The following is a 12,849-nucleotide window of genomic DNA, read 5'->3' on the forward strand; positions in this document are numbered from 1 at the left end:
CACGATTTCGTCTACGTAATTCCTGTCTATTACACTATTATGTCATTGCATTCATTGCGTTATATTAGATGACAATTCGATGAAAATATATTTTGGGCATAAGTCATTAAGTCAACAATCAACAATACTATTAACCTCGTCGTTATGATCACTATGATTGTACTGATGACAATTCCTATAGATGTAAATCCGTTTTAAATTGTATCCCCATCATAGGTGTTGAGACCATCTTTGTACATAATTAAATCAGAGAGTCGTTTTCGGGGACTGGTCGAAATTAATTCGGTAATAGGATAGCTTCAGTTAACATTATAATCAGTATATTTACTTTATTCATTAAACGCATCTGTACAAACATAATTCCACTTTCCTCGATAAATATTTGTTTCACTTACAATTACAACGTTATAAAGCTAGAAAATTAGAAGCAAATTCTCCAATGTAGAATCAGAAACTTCTGAAAATCGTCAAAACAGAACCTCCGATGAGGACGCTGGTTATCGAAACCGAACGGAATGTTTTAAGTTTGACTCAGCGCCCTTGTCATAAGTCAAAATTTTTCAATCCGATGATCAGAGATACTGCCATATAGTCGTACTTTTCCCAACATCGAACCTTCGAATCCCTCTTTCACTGTTAGATCTAAACGGTATCTTCCAGATGGGACTAATATCGATGGTGCCAGAGAAGGTATGGATAAATTAGACATTCTCAAGAAATATTTTCCTGTTGCATATGGACACGTATGATTTGCGTTTGTAAATGGAAGAAAGTCTGGATATATTCGACTTAATAGGATGTTTCCCGCGTTCCCTTTCATGTATCCACAGAAGTCTTCTACGACATTGACAAATTGTTTGAATTCGTTGGTGCTAATTTGATAAGCAAGATTATAGTTGACGAAGATCGCTTTAACTGTATGATTAAGAGTACATTCTCCTTCAGCGCGAATGTGGTCTCGATTAAATAATTTTGCCACGCACTTAGTAATTGAGGAACCACTGCTAGGATTTGAATAGCACTGAATCCTTTCAAATGACAAATAGTTTACCTGCAGGAAAACTTATTTTAGATAAAGACAAAATTAATGATTTTACGTGTTCGAGCAAAGTAAATGGCGCTGCGCTCATATGAAATATGCATTTACATTGCCTAATCACGTAAAGCACAGCGCGTACGTTAGTCCAAATGTTTATTTTGACGAGTGCAAATATCGCCTTCGGTTTGGACTTAAACATCCCCACTCGTCAAAATAAAAATTTGGACTCACGGACGTGATGTACTATTACTAAAGCCAACCCCTGCTGATATGATTTGCAGATGGTAGGAGAAAGCTACAATTAGAGTTGCCATAAAATAGAATGAATCTTTGACCGAAATCATTGCTAAAACGTGTCTACAAAATTGATTTCCCTTCCAAAATTGCTTGAGCGGACCGAAAAAAATTTGCGGCTATTTACGATTCGATGATATTCTAGTCTGATTTGTTAATCAGTACTACGCTGAAATTACGATGGGATTACTTGAATTGTGAAAACTATATGAACTATCGGAAGTTAATGACCGTAACATTTGGGAGCTAATTGCTGAACAACAAAACGATTGTCAGATCTCACTTTCAGATTAGGAATCTTGATTCCTCAGAACTGTCCAATTAGTCAGGAAACAAAATATGGAAAAAACGCAATTTTATATTTTTTTAATTGAAATTAAAATCCACGAAACTCACATCAAATTCAACATAGTAACAATAACAATCGGCTATGTTAGGACATGGCTCCGATGTGCCTTTGTTGTTGTTTTGTGTGTTAGTAAATGAAACTTCTAAAAAACAGACACTCTCCTCACAGCCTTTTTGAATATTTTATAGAAAGTAATACAAAATCATTAAAAATATTTGAATTATCGTAAAAGAAATTCTGCAAACGGAGAATTGTTTTTTTTTGGTAAAGAATGTAAATATATTATAAAAATTTTGTCTGTTTCTCGACTAGTTGCGGAATATGATGCGATACAACAGAATTATTTTTTATACGACGGCATACAAGAAATATTTGGTCCAAACTAGATTCAATAGTAGATTACATAGGATGCTGCGAAAGTAATTCATTACATGATGCCAAGTGTAGTTTAATGTCACTGCGGCGGATCTAACGATTTTAAAAACGAAATCAAACGCGCTCATTTTCATATTATTTTGACATGACTAATAACTGATACTCCAGATACACGTAATTAATGTAAGATGTGCTGCAAATAACTTATACCACTTATTTATGAAGATTGCATAACAATTCCGTTCATTCTAAAGGAACGGGCACTTGAAGATAGATGATTGAAAATTTCGTCGTAGAGTGACCTTGCTGCAAACAAAATGTCGTAACAGATACTTGTTGTGAGTGTGGTATAGTTGTAAAGCTTAGACTGCAGGCTGATCAGGCATTATTGCTTTGTTGCAGACAGGGTCAACCTGTGTATTGCAGATGAGTCCGAGGATGGTGAAATTTTTTTTTTTTTCAAATATTGTACAATTCAGACAAATTTTGTAAAATCCATTCTCGACGTTTAATAGAGCATGGAATCCTCTACCAATATCGCCATTCAAAGAGTTTCAAACTTTTTTCATCTTGGACATATCACCATTCAAAGATGTCGAATTTTCGACTTAAGCTGGCTGTAGCTACGTGGTCAAGTTGTCGAGGGGAGCCAGTTCAACACGAATTAGCTTAGAATTAGTCCCTCTATCCGTTGCACGGCCATGAGTGCCGGTTCTCCGAAACGGCTGGAAAATTTTGCGAAATGAATGTGGTTCCTTATAACACTCGAGTCCCTCAATAAGAATATAAAAAAAATCAGAGGTGGTGTTGCGACTCTATTTAAATTTTGTTCAACCCCACCGTGTACATACCAGCATTTGCATTGCACATGAAAATAACATGATAAGTATCTGAATTGTATGGACTTGTTCCCTTGACTGTAAGTCATGGGACTGGCAGCAGAAAATACATCGCACTTAACACAATCACTATCACTATGATTAAAAATGTATGAAAATGATCAGGTCAAGTTCGTTTCATGGTATCGATTCAACCATCTGGAAGCAGTTCTCAAGAGCCTTTTCTGCTCTGTGTTTACAAGATAATTGGAGAAATTCCCAACCGATTTAAAAAAAGTTGTTTGATGAAGAATGGAATTCCATAAGTTAGGTTCCAAGAAAGTTACGCACTTCACGTCGTGTAGACAAAATAAAACGAAAAAACAAACGAAACCCACCAAAATTACATTCTTATGATTTATATCAGTTTACGCTATTTTTTAACGGAGTCATTTTAGAGACAATATTATAGGACTATTTTCTTCATTTTATTTGTATTCGATCTACTCGATATACGAGCGTACATCTAGCACATCGAGTAATTTGAATATATTGAGTATAAATCGCATATCTTTGACAACTTACCTGAAAAATAATTCGGTTTCAACTCAACTGCCGAGCGATAAGAGTTTGGGAAAAGTTTCTTTTACGTATTGATCACATCACTATTTCAATATCTTATCGCTCGGTAGATATTTGTCCGATTGAAATATTATATTTCGTACCTAGGACTAAAAGTCTTTTTTAGCGTGTGAGAGGTTTCCAGACAGAGCCGAAGTCGCACTTTTTGGGTCCTAGTTATATGAAAAACTTTGCGTTGCCGGACTCCTGAGATCATGCGCTACACACCGGCAGTTTGTTTGACCAAAATCCGACGAGTTAAAATTGAATTATTTTTCAGGTGAGTTGTCAAAGATATGCGATTTATACGCAATATACTCAAATATGCCTGATATACTGGATAAACGCTCGTATATTGAGTATAAATAAAATGAAGGGAATAGCCCTTATATATCTGACCCACCGAATTTGGGACCTAATTTGTATAAGTCGAGTGTACTGAGACTGTTTCTATACTGAATCAGTTTGAATAAAAAAAAAACATGATAATGCTGTCACTCATATTAAGTCAATTTAATCATTAAATACATTTTGAACACAGTTGCCCGCCCATCTCCCAATAAATGTTTGTAAATTGTGATTTTATCCTTCAAATATAAATCGACGTAAAGCTAGAAAATTAAAACAAACTTCCCCATTGTGGACTCTTCATACAATGGAGTGTGGATGACAGACGGAAATTTTTCTCTTTATAATGGTCAATCACAATGTCAGGTTGCCAGGTTGATCAAAATTTTTCAACCCGATGATCGGAGATACTTCCATATATACGGCCTTTTGCCAATATGGGACCATTAAATCCTTCTTTCGCCGTTAGGTCTAAACGATATCTTCCCGAAGGCACTAAAATCGATGGCGCTAGTGAAGACACAGATAAATTAGATATTTTCAAGAAATATTTTCCTGGTGCATATGGACACGTATGATTTACGTTTGTATATGGAAGAAAGTCTGGATATGTTCTACTTAAAAGAACATTTCCCACATTCCGTTTCATGTATCCACAGAAGTCTTCTACGACATTGATAAACTGTTTGAATTCATTGGTGCTAATTTGATACTGAAGATTGTACTGTACGGAAACGGCCTTAATTGTGCGATTAACTGTCACTTCTCCGTCAATGCGAACGTGATCTCGGTCTATTGATTTCAACTCACATTTATTAACTGATGCACCACTGTTTGCAATTGAATCCGGAAAGCATTGATGTCTTTCGAACGACATAAAGTTCACCTGAAGGAAACCATTTTGTAATTAGCCAAACTTATGATTTTAGTAAACCAACCCCAGCTGATGTGATTTGCATATGGATTGAGAAAACTACAATTAGAGTTGCCATTAGATACAGCAAGTCTTTGGCCGAAATCATTGTTGAACTTTATGTATTTTAACAACACTGATCTTCCTTCGAGAGTTAATCTACCAGACTGAACAAATTGCAGCTATTGTCGCTTCGATAATATTCTAGTCCGACTATTAAGAAAAAATCAGTTGTGAACTGAAGCGTAGAATGTATTCACATAAAATGTACTGGTTTCTCTCAAAATCGCAAAGGGGTTCTCCCTCTCTCCCATAGAAACCAGGTAATATTCAGATGTTACTGCAATATGTTCGGAAATATGAAAAATCAAAAAAAAAAAAATTCAAGAGTTAATAACCGTACAAATCTCATCTGTGTCCAATTATTATTGAACAACAACGCCGGTGTGGCCCGTGTCAAGTTGAGATTAGTAATCTTGATTCTTTAGAACTGCGGGAAATGACACGACACTATAAACACATTGCTGATTATCTTGTAATGTGAGCGTTTGGAAATTTTACAATGTACACATCCGCAAGTAATTGAATCTAAGGGGCCTGTTAGTTCTGAATTTTCCGATTTTTTTTATTGGAAGGCTTGGTTTGATTTCGGATTTTTTTTTTAAATAACAATTTTTCTGTTAAACTCATGTAATAATTTATTTGATGATAATGTAGGTCCTTATCCATTTTCAATCGAAACTACTATCGCAATTAAACTATCAACTTTGTCATTAGAACCTTTATTGTACAGATAAAAATCTCTATCATTGGTGGTCAGATGGTCATTTTACATAAATAAAATCGAAGCCTGGTTGAAGCTAATTTGAGAATGGTATAGCTACAGTCTTCCGAACAGCAGTATGATAGAGAAAAAAGTACTCATGCATGTGGCATTGTGGCACTCATTAATTAAACTATGAAACAACGGTAAACTAGAAAATTATGAGAAAGATATCTAATGGTGACACGGAAACTACGGATAACGCCAGTTATCGAAACCGGTCGGGGTGACAGATATAAGGTTTCTGACAAATTTTTTGCTTTAAATTTGGCTCGATGCCCTTGTGATTAATCAAAAATTTTCAATCCGATGATCGGAGATACTTCCATGGGAAATTCCATGAATTTTGTGACGTGTGTTGAAGAATCAAAGTAGCACGATCAATTGAATAATAACATTCAGTGGAACATTCAGAAAATTCTAAATTTACATTCAATAATAAACGGTCTTTTCTCAACTCAACATCAAATTAGTTTCCAACCTCCAACAACACGAAGCTCCACATTTTTTGATGTAGCTCAGAAAATACGATCGCAACAATTTTCGGTTATTCTGCAATATTTCTATCCTCGTCGATACTGATCATTTGCAGAAAAAATTATGTCATTAGCTATCGTATTGGTTGAGATACAGCCATATGTGTAACAGACTTACGCTTGGAATATCCCAATTTTCCAAACATCGAACCTTCGAATCCTCTTTCGCTGTTAGATCTAAACGATGTCTTACAGATGGGACTAATATCGATGGTGCTAGTGAAGGTACGGATAAATTAGCTACTTGCAAGAAATATGTTCCTGGTACATATGGACACGTATGATTTAAATTTGTGAATGGAAGCAAGTCGGGAAATGTTTTACTTATAAGTACATTTCCCGCATTCCCTTTCAAATATCCACAATAGTCTTCCATTTTACATTGATAAATTGTTTGAATTCATTGGTACTGATTTGATAATGCCGTCGTAACGGAAGAAAAACGCCTTAACTGTTTGATTTTTAATGTCATTTCCAAGTCCATGCAAACGCGATCACGGGTTATTGCTTTTACCACACATTTAGTAATTGATGAGCCACTGCATTGAAATTTTTCAAATGGCATGTTTACCTGAAGCACAACATATTTTGTAATTACCAAAATTTATGTGTTACTCAACACTGCTGATATAATTTGCATGTGGATGGAGAAAACTGCACTTAGAGTTGCTATCAAATATGGAATGTTTGTCCGAAATCATTTTTCATTGAACACAATCGATCTTCCTTCTAGAATTATGTATTTCTAATGAATTTAGGCTAACGCAATATCAAACAAATTACGGCTGTTTTCGCTTTGATATCCTAGTCTGATTATTAAGAGCAATCAGTATCAGTAGTGCGCTGAAGCGTAGACAGTTTTTAAATAGATGTTTCTATTGGATAGATTTATCTCAAAATCACAAACAAATTGGTTCTAGTTTCTCCGTCTCCCATTAAATCTTGCTGGCAAAAATTACAGTCAAATTATTGGTATGAACTTTCGAAAGTTAATAACTATGCAATTATCTGGTGTCTATTGAACAACAAGACCGGTGTGACCATTTTATCAGATTTAGATCATTAATATATATTCCTGTCAAGTAATAAATCTCTTCGTAACACAAGCTTAACGTCGTCTGCTTCAATCTCTTCTTAACACAAGGTTAACGTCGTGTGCTTCAACGCTATGCATGTATGTACGATCACTTGCATCGAAACGTTGGAGTGGATCCTGTGTAGATCAATCGTTGCGTCCTTTAACAGGACGTTTGGAATCACTGAAAATATCCCCACCTGAAATGCCTATAAATAAGGAGCTAAATTCAGAGATAAACAAAACAACAAACAAAGCTTTTGCTCTTCCCTACCCACTCATGGTTCACGTTGAGTGAATTTAACGAAGATATCAGTGCTGTTTCGACATCGGGACTCAGTGGCGGTCTGAGGCTAGCGTGATCTAGCCATCATCAGTTGTTTCCACTGATTCCTTCCCAAGACAGCAGTAAAACTTTCAAATGAACTTGTGTTCGAAAGTTTACAATGAAAACACTTTACCATCTCTTGAAGGAAATTTTGGACATAAACAGAAAGCTACTTTGAAGAATCCCCTAGCGTAGCAAAACACAGCAGTAAAAATTCAGCCAACACTCGAGCAACAAGCAGAAAAACAAAAAACAAAAAAAAATTCACGCTTCACTTACAATCACCAAACTTCAAATCAAGTAATACATATTCCTGAGAACTGCGAAAAAATGACGCGACACCACAAAATGTATGGTTTTACTGCTAAAACTATATCTGGTAACATAGCTGAATATACGGTATTTTTTTTGGCATATCTTTTAGCATATCTTTTCAAAATTTGTTTTTGTTTCCAAAAAATATTTTTGTTTTCAAAAAAAGTTTTGTACAGTGAACGACATCTCAAATGTCTCACTGTCATTTTTTTCAGAGAATGTCATTGTGAATTTGCAATGACACAATAAAATTCTCAGAAAAATTTGACAGCGAGACATTTGAGATGTCGTTCACTGTAAGTATATAAAGAATTTTGGTTTTCAAAAATAAAGTTTTGTTTTAGTATATAAGGAGCTTGGTTGAAGAAAAAGTAACAAAACTAAAGTTTTGCTTTTTCTACATATGAGAAAATATGGTAATAATTGATTACAAAGAGAAATAATTTTGTAATGAGAACGAAAAGAAGATTGAGATAAAAGTGAATAAATGAATGGTAATTTTTTTTAGAGCATCAGATTGAGTTTCCTTTTAAAAATTGCTCTCTCTTTATCTGTTGTGTTATACATCATTTTCTATGACTTCGCAAAAACTATAAGTTTGTGGATGATTATTGTTATTGAAACAAATCAATGGATCGGTGGTTAGATGTAATATTTTTGAACTTTTTTTTTCTGTAAATTCAGTTTTATGTAAAACAAATTAGACGAAGCGAGAGAAAAAAAAATAACTCCTAAGTTACCGACACCGTTCCGGCGCCCGGCTCGCATTGCGGCCCTCCGCTTCGCTCCGGGGCAATGGGCCGGATCGCTCGGCGTGTTAAAACGCTTTTTAAGTGCAATGAAAATTGGTATTTGTTTCGTAAAAAAATGAATTCTGTGGGGACGAACTAAACTCCTTTACGGCCAGCGTTTTGATCGATCCTAGGAGATTTATCCTTTTACGAAATGTAACGTAAAGGAGTTTAGTTCATCCCCACAGAATTCATTTTTTTACGAAACGAATACCAATTTTCATTGCACTTAAAAAGCGTTTTAACACGCCGAGCGATCCGGCCCATTGCCCCGGAGCGAAGCGGAGGGCCGCAATGCGAGCCGGGCGCCGGAACGGTTTCGGTAACTTAGGAGTTAATTTTTTTTCTCTCGCTTCGTCTCCTTGATTGATCCGTTACGAAATGTAACGTAAAGGCGTTTTGCTCGATTCTAGGACATACATCCTTCTACGAAATGGAACATAAGGGCGTTTTACTACATCCTAGGACATACATCATTTTAGCATACAGTTTAGCAGTCTATTATAGCTAGATATGGAAATAATAAATGTATGGATTGGAAGAAACAAATCAACAAATTAAAAAGTTGAGAGAATACTTTCAGAAAAATAGAATTTAAAAACGGAGCCTCAAATGGAGAAAAACAACTAAAAACTGAGATAAAAAATTTAGAAAAGTAGATAGGCGTTGTCCAAAAAGGACGTCACGTTTTTTTTTTCGATTTTTTTGAGGTGGGTCCATCCTAAATCACACCAAGCCCGCTTTCTGATTTTGGGGTCCATCCCCCAAAGCGGACGTCCGTATAAGGGAAAAGTAAATTCAAGTTAAACATCATAAGTATATTCTAAAACCAAAAAAATCACAACAAAAGTCATGGTTCGATAACTGCCGCAGAAGAATCGATTTTTGAGGACTTAGATGACTTTGCATGCTTCATCCACGTTGAGAAAAATTTCGATTTCAATTCTATGTCTTTCCACTCAATACATTTTTAGTTCACTAATGGTGAAAATAAACGTTTCTAATGGTGCACAATTCAGATGACTTTTGTAAAATCAATTCACAGCTTTTAATAGAGCATGCAATCCTCTACCAATATTCAAAGAGTATCAAACTGTCTTCGTCTTGGACGTATATCACCATTGAACAATGGCGAATTTTCGACTTTAGCTGGATTAGCTACGTGGCCAGGTTGTAGAGGGAAGCCATTTTAACACGAATTAGCTTAGAATTAGTCCCTCTATCCGTTGCGATAACAATCAGTATTCAAATTGACTCGTGTTCTGGGCGGTCATGTATGCCGAGCGGATCCGGAAACTAAATACAGTTTCGTGTAGTACTCGAGTCCCTCAATCAGAACATAAAGAAATATCAGAGATGCTAACTTCTTTTAAGTGTTTTAACAAAGAGAGGACGTCCGATTTCAGAGAATGTGGGTCCGTCGCATATGTCAGAACACGTCACGTTTTTCGAAAAGTGGGTCCGTCCCTATGAGCGTGACTTCCTTTTTGAATGACGGTATACTATGACTCCGTTTTCAATAAAATTATCTCGCTTTGTTAATTATTTATCTCCGTTTATAAGAAATCTCGAGAAAATTCATTTTTCTGAGTTATCAATTTCTATTTATTGGAAATAAAATTTCCTTTTCTATGAAATAACTTTCTTTTTTTGGTATATCAAAATTTGCTTTTGGTGATATCAGAATTATTTTTTCGGGTCATCAATTCCTTTTTTTTTGGATATCAGAATTCCTTTTTTGGGTATCAATTTCAAATTTCGGTGAATTTATTTAAGATATCAAAATTTATTATTTTTTAGTGTATCATGCTGACAGGATATCAAAAATCTTTTTTCAAAACATCGAAAACCTTTTTTTAGGATATCAAAATCATTTTTCAGTGTATCACTTTAATTCGATGCCTTTCTAAATTATTTCTCTTTGCAATCAATTATTACCATATTTTCTCATATGTAGAAAAAGCAAAACTTTAGTTTTGTTACTTTTCCTTCAACTAAACTCCTTATATACTAAAACAAAACTTTTTTTTTGAAAACCAAAATTCTTTATATACTTACAAAACTTTTTTTGAAAACAAAAATATTTTTTGGAAAGATATGCTAAAAGATATGCCAAAAAAATACCGTGCTGAATATCTAAATGAGCATCTGGAATTTGAAATTTGTACATGATGCCCAGATACAAACAACGAAATAAGGTGGTATTTTGACAGCGTGGTATTTTGTTTGCTAGAGAGAGAGAGTATTGGGAAACCGAAAATAATTAAATCGAAGTTGTCATTTAGTGGATTTAGAATTAACCGAATTTTGTAACATTTCTAAGGCTTGGTTTGACTGAACACTAAGCTTTGTGACATATACAAATTGAAAAACTCAAAGATGAAAATCAATGAAAAATAAATAATTAAAAAAAACCTTTGAGGTGTCACTCATGAAATCAATTTATTCATTGAGAACATTCCTGAAAACACAGTTTCCCTTTCACCAATAAATCTTTTTAAATTCTTTAAATTAAATGCATTTCGACTTCGAATTATTATAGGTCATCATAAAACTAGAACATTTCACCATTGTAACGTTGAAAGACTTCAAAATTTTTCAACCCGATGATCGGATATACTACCATAAAAACGACCTTTTGCCAATATTGGACCTTTAAATCCTTCTCGCGCTGTTAAATCTAAACGCCATCGTCCAGATGGTACCAATATCGATGGTGCTAGCGAAGGTATAGATAAATTAGCTATTCTCACGAAATACTTCCCTGGTGCATATGGGCACGTATGATTTACGTTAGTAAATGGAAGGAAGTCTGGATACATTCGACTTAAAAGGATGTTTCCCGCATTCCCTTTCATGTATCCACAAAAGTCTTCAACGACATTGACAAATTTTTTGAATTCATTGGTGCTAATTTGAAAGTGAAGGTCATATTGAGCGGAAATCTCCTTGATTGTGCGATTGACTACCACTTCTGCGTCAACGCGAACATGATCGCGGTCTATTGCTTTCATCACACATTTAGTAACTGTTGAACCAGTGTTTGAATTCGGGAAGCATTGACTCCTTTCGAATGACAGATGGTTTATCTGAAGGAAAACATTTTGTAATTAACAAAATTTATCATTTTACTAAACAGACTCCTGCAGATATAAATTGCAAAACTGCTAGAGTTGCCATAAAATACAGGAAAACTTTGGTCGAAATCATTAGTCAGTGAACACAATTGACCTTCCTTCTAGAATTTTGCGAGCGTACTGAATTATTATAACGTAATCGCCGTTTGACCAAATTGCGACTATTTTCTGTTCAATAAGTTTCTATTTCGATTATTAAGAGCACTCAGTACTGCGCTGAAGCGTAGTCTGTAGACAGTCGTTGAATAAACATTTTGTTTTCAAAAGTCTGCCATTGTCACACATAGCCATCCTTGGGGTGGCAACTGTAAAAATCCAGAACAAAACGAACGTACAGCTGCGGTGGTGCAAATCGTCACTATGTTTTGTTTGTTCTGAATTTTGATAGTTGTCACTCCAAGGAGGTTTGTGCTCGAATTCGAAGTGGAACACTATTAGAAATCCAGATGTCGTTAATATGTTACATCAGTCTATTCGCCAGCGTCTAAACGCCTAAAAATAGACTAAGTAAATTTCTGCGTGCTGCTGAATCCTCTTAATGTCACATTTTTTTTAAAATTATGATCGAATTGCTAGAACTGCTAAAAAAATTACCGGCCGTATAATTTGTGACTAGTTATGGTAAAACTAAATCCGGTAGAGATTTGCAATATCGATTCCTAAAAATTGCGGGTGATGGCATGATACGCCATCAGAGAATTATTATATTTTCGGTTTAAATTTAAACTGGAAACGAATGTAACATAACAAGCATTGATACATTCAAACGATATCAATGACCTTCCATGTAAATATAGTTCCGGTCGTTTAGCTCTCCACATTATGTCGAGACCCGGATTGAGCAATACAAATGACAAACATCTTGTCGGTATGACGTGATACCTCGGAATAATAGTCAGATTCCTTCGTGGGACGCAACTTGTTTAAAATTTTGGCACATCTGACGGCGTTCATCATACATTGAACTTTCTTGATAGAATAGTGACATGGTATCGACAATTCTTAAACGCTGATTGTGTATAATCATTTAAAGGGAAAACTCAATTTGGGGTCAATTTGTAGGATAGAATTTTCGATTCAACAAATA

General features: G+C 35.1%; 1 protein-coding gene across 3 annotated transcripts in view; it reads left to right on the forward strand.

Annotated features, from left to right (window-relative positions):
- Positions 1-12,849, forward strand: part of LOC119075732 (chromatin-remodeling ATPase INO80) — an 87,991-nt gene that overhangs the window by 42,221 nt on the left and 32,921 nt on the right. The window lies entirely within an intron of this gene.

Source organism: Bradysia coprophila, unplaced genomic scaffold (assembly GCF_014529535.1).
Source record: "Bradysia coprophila strain Holo2 unplaced genomic scaffold, BU_Bcop_v1 contig_232, whole genome shotgun sequence".
Taxonomy (NCBI): domain Eukaryota; kingdom Metazoa; phylum Arthropoda; class Insecta; order Diptera; family Sciaridae; genus Bradysia; species Bradysia coprophila.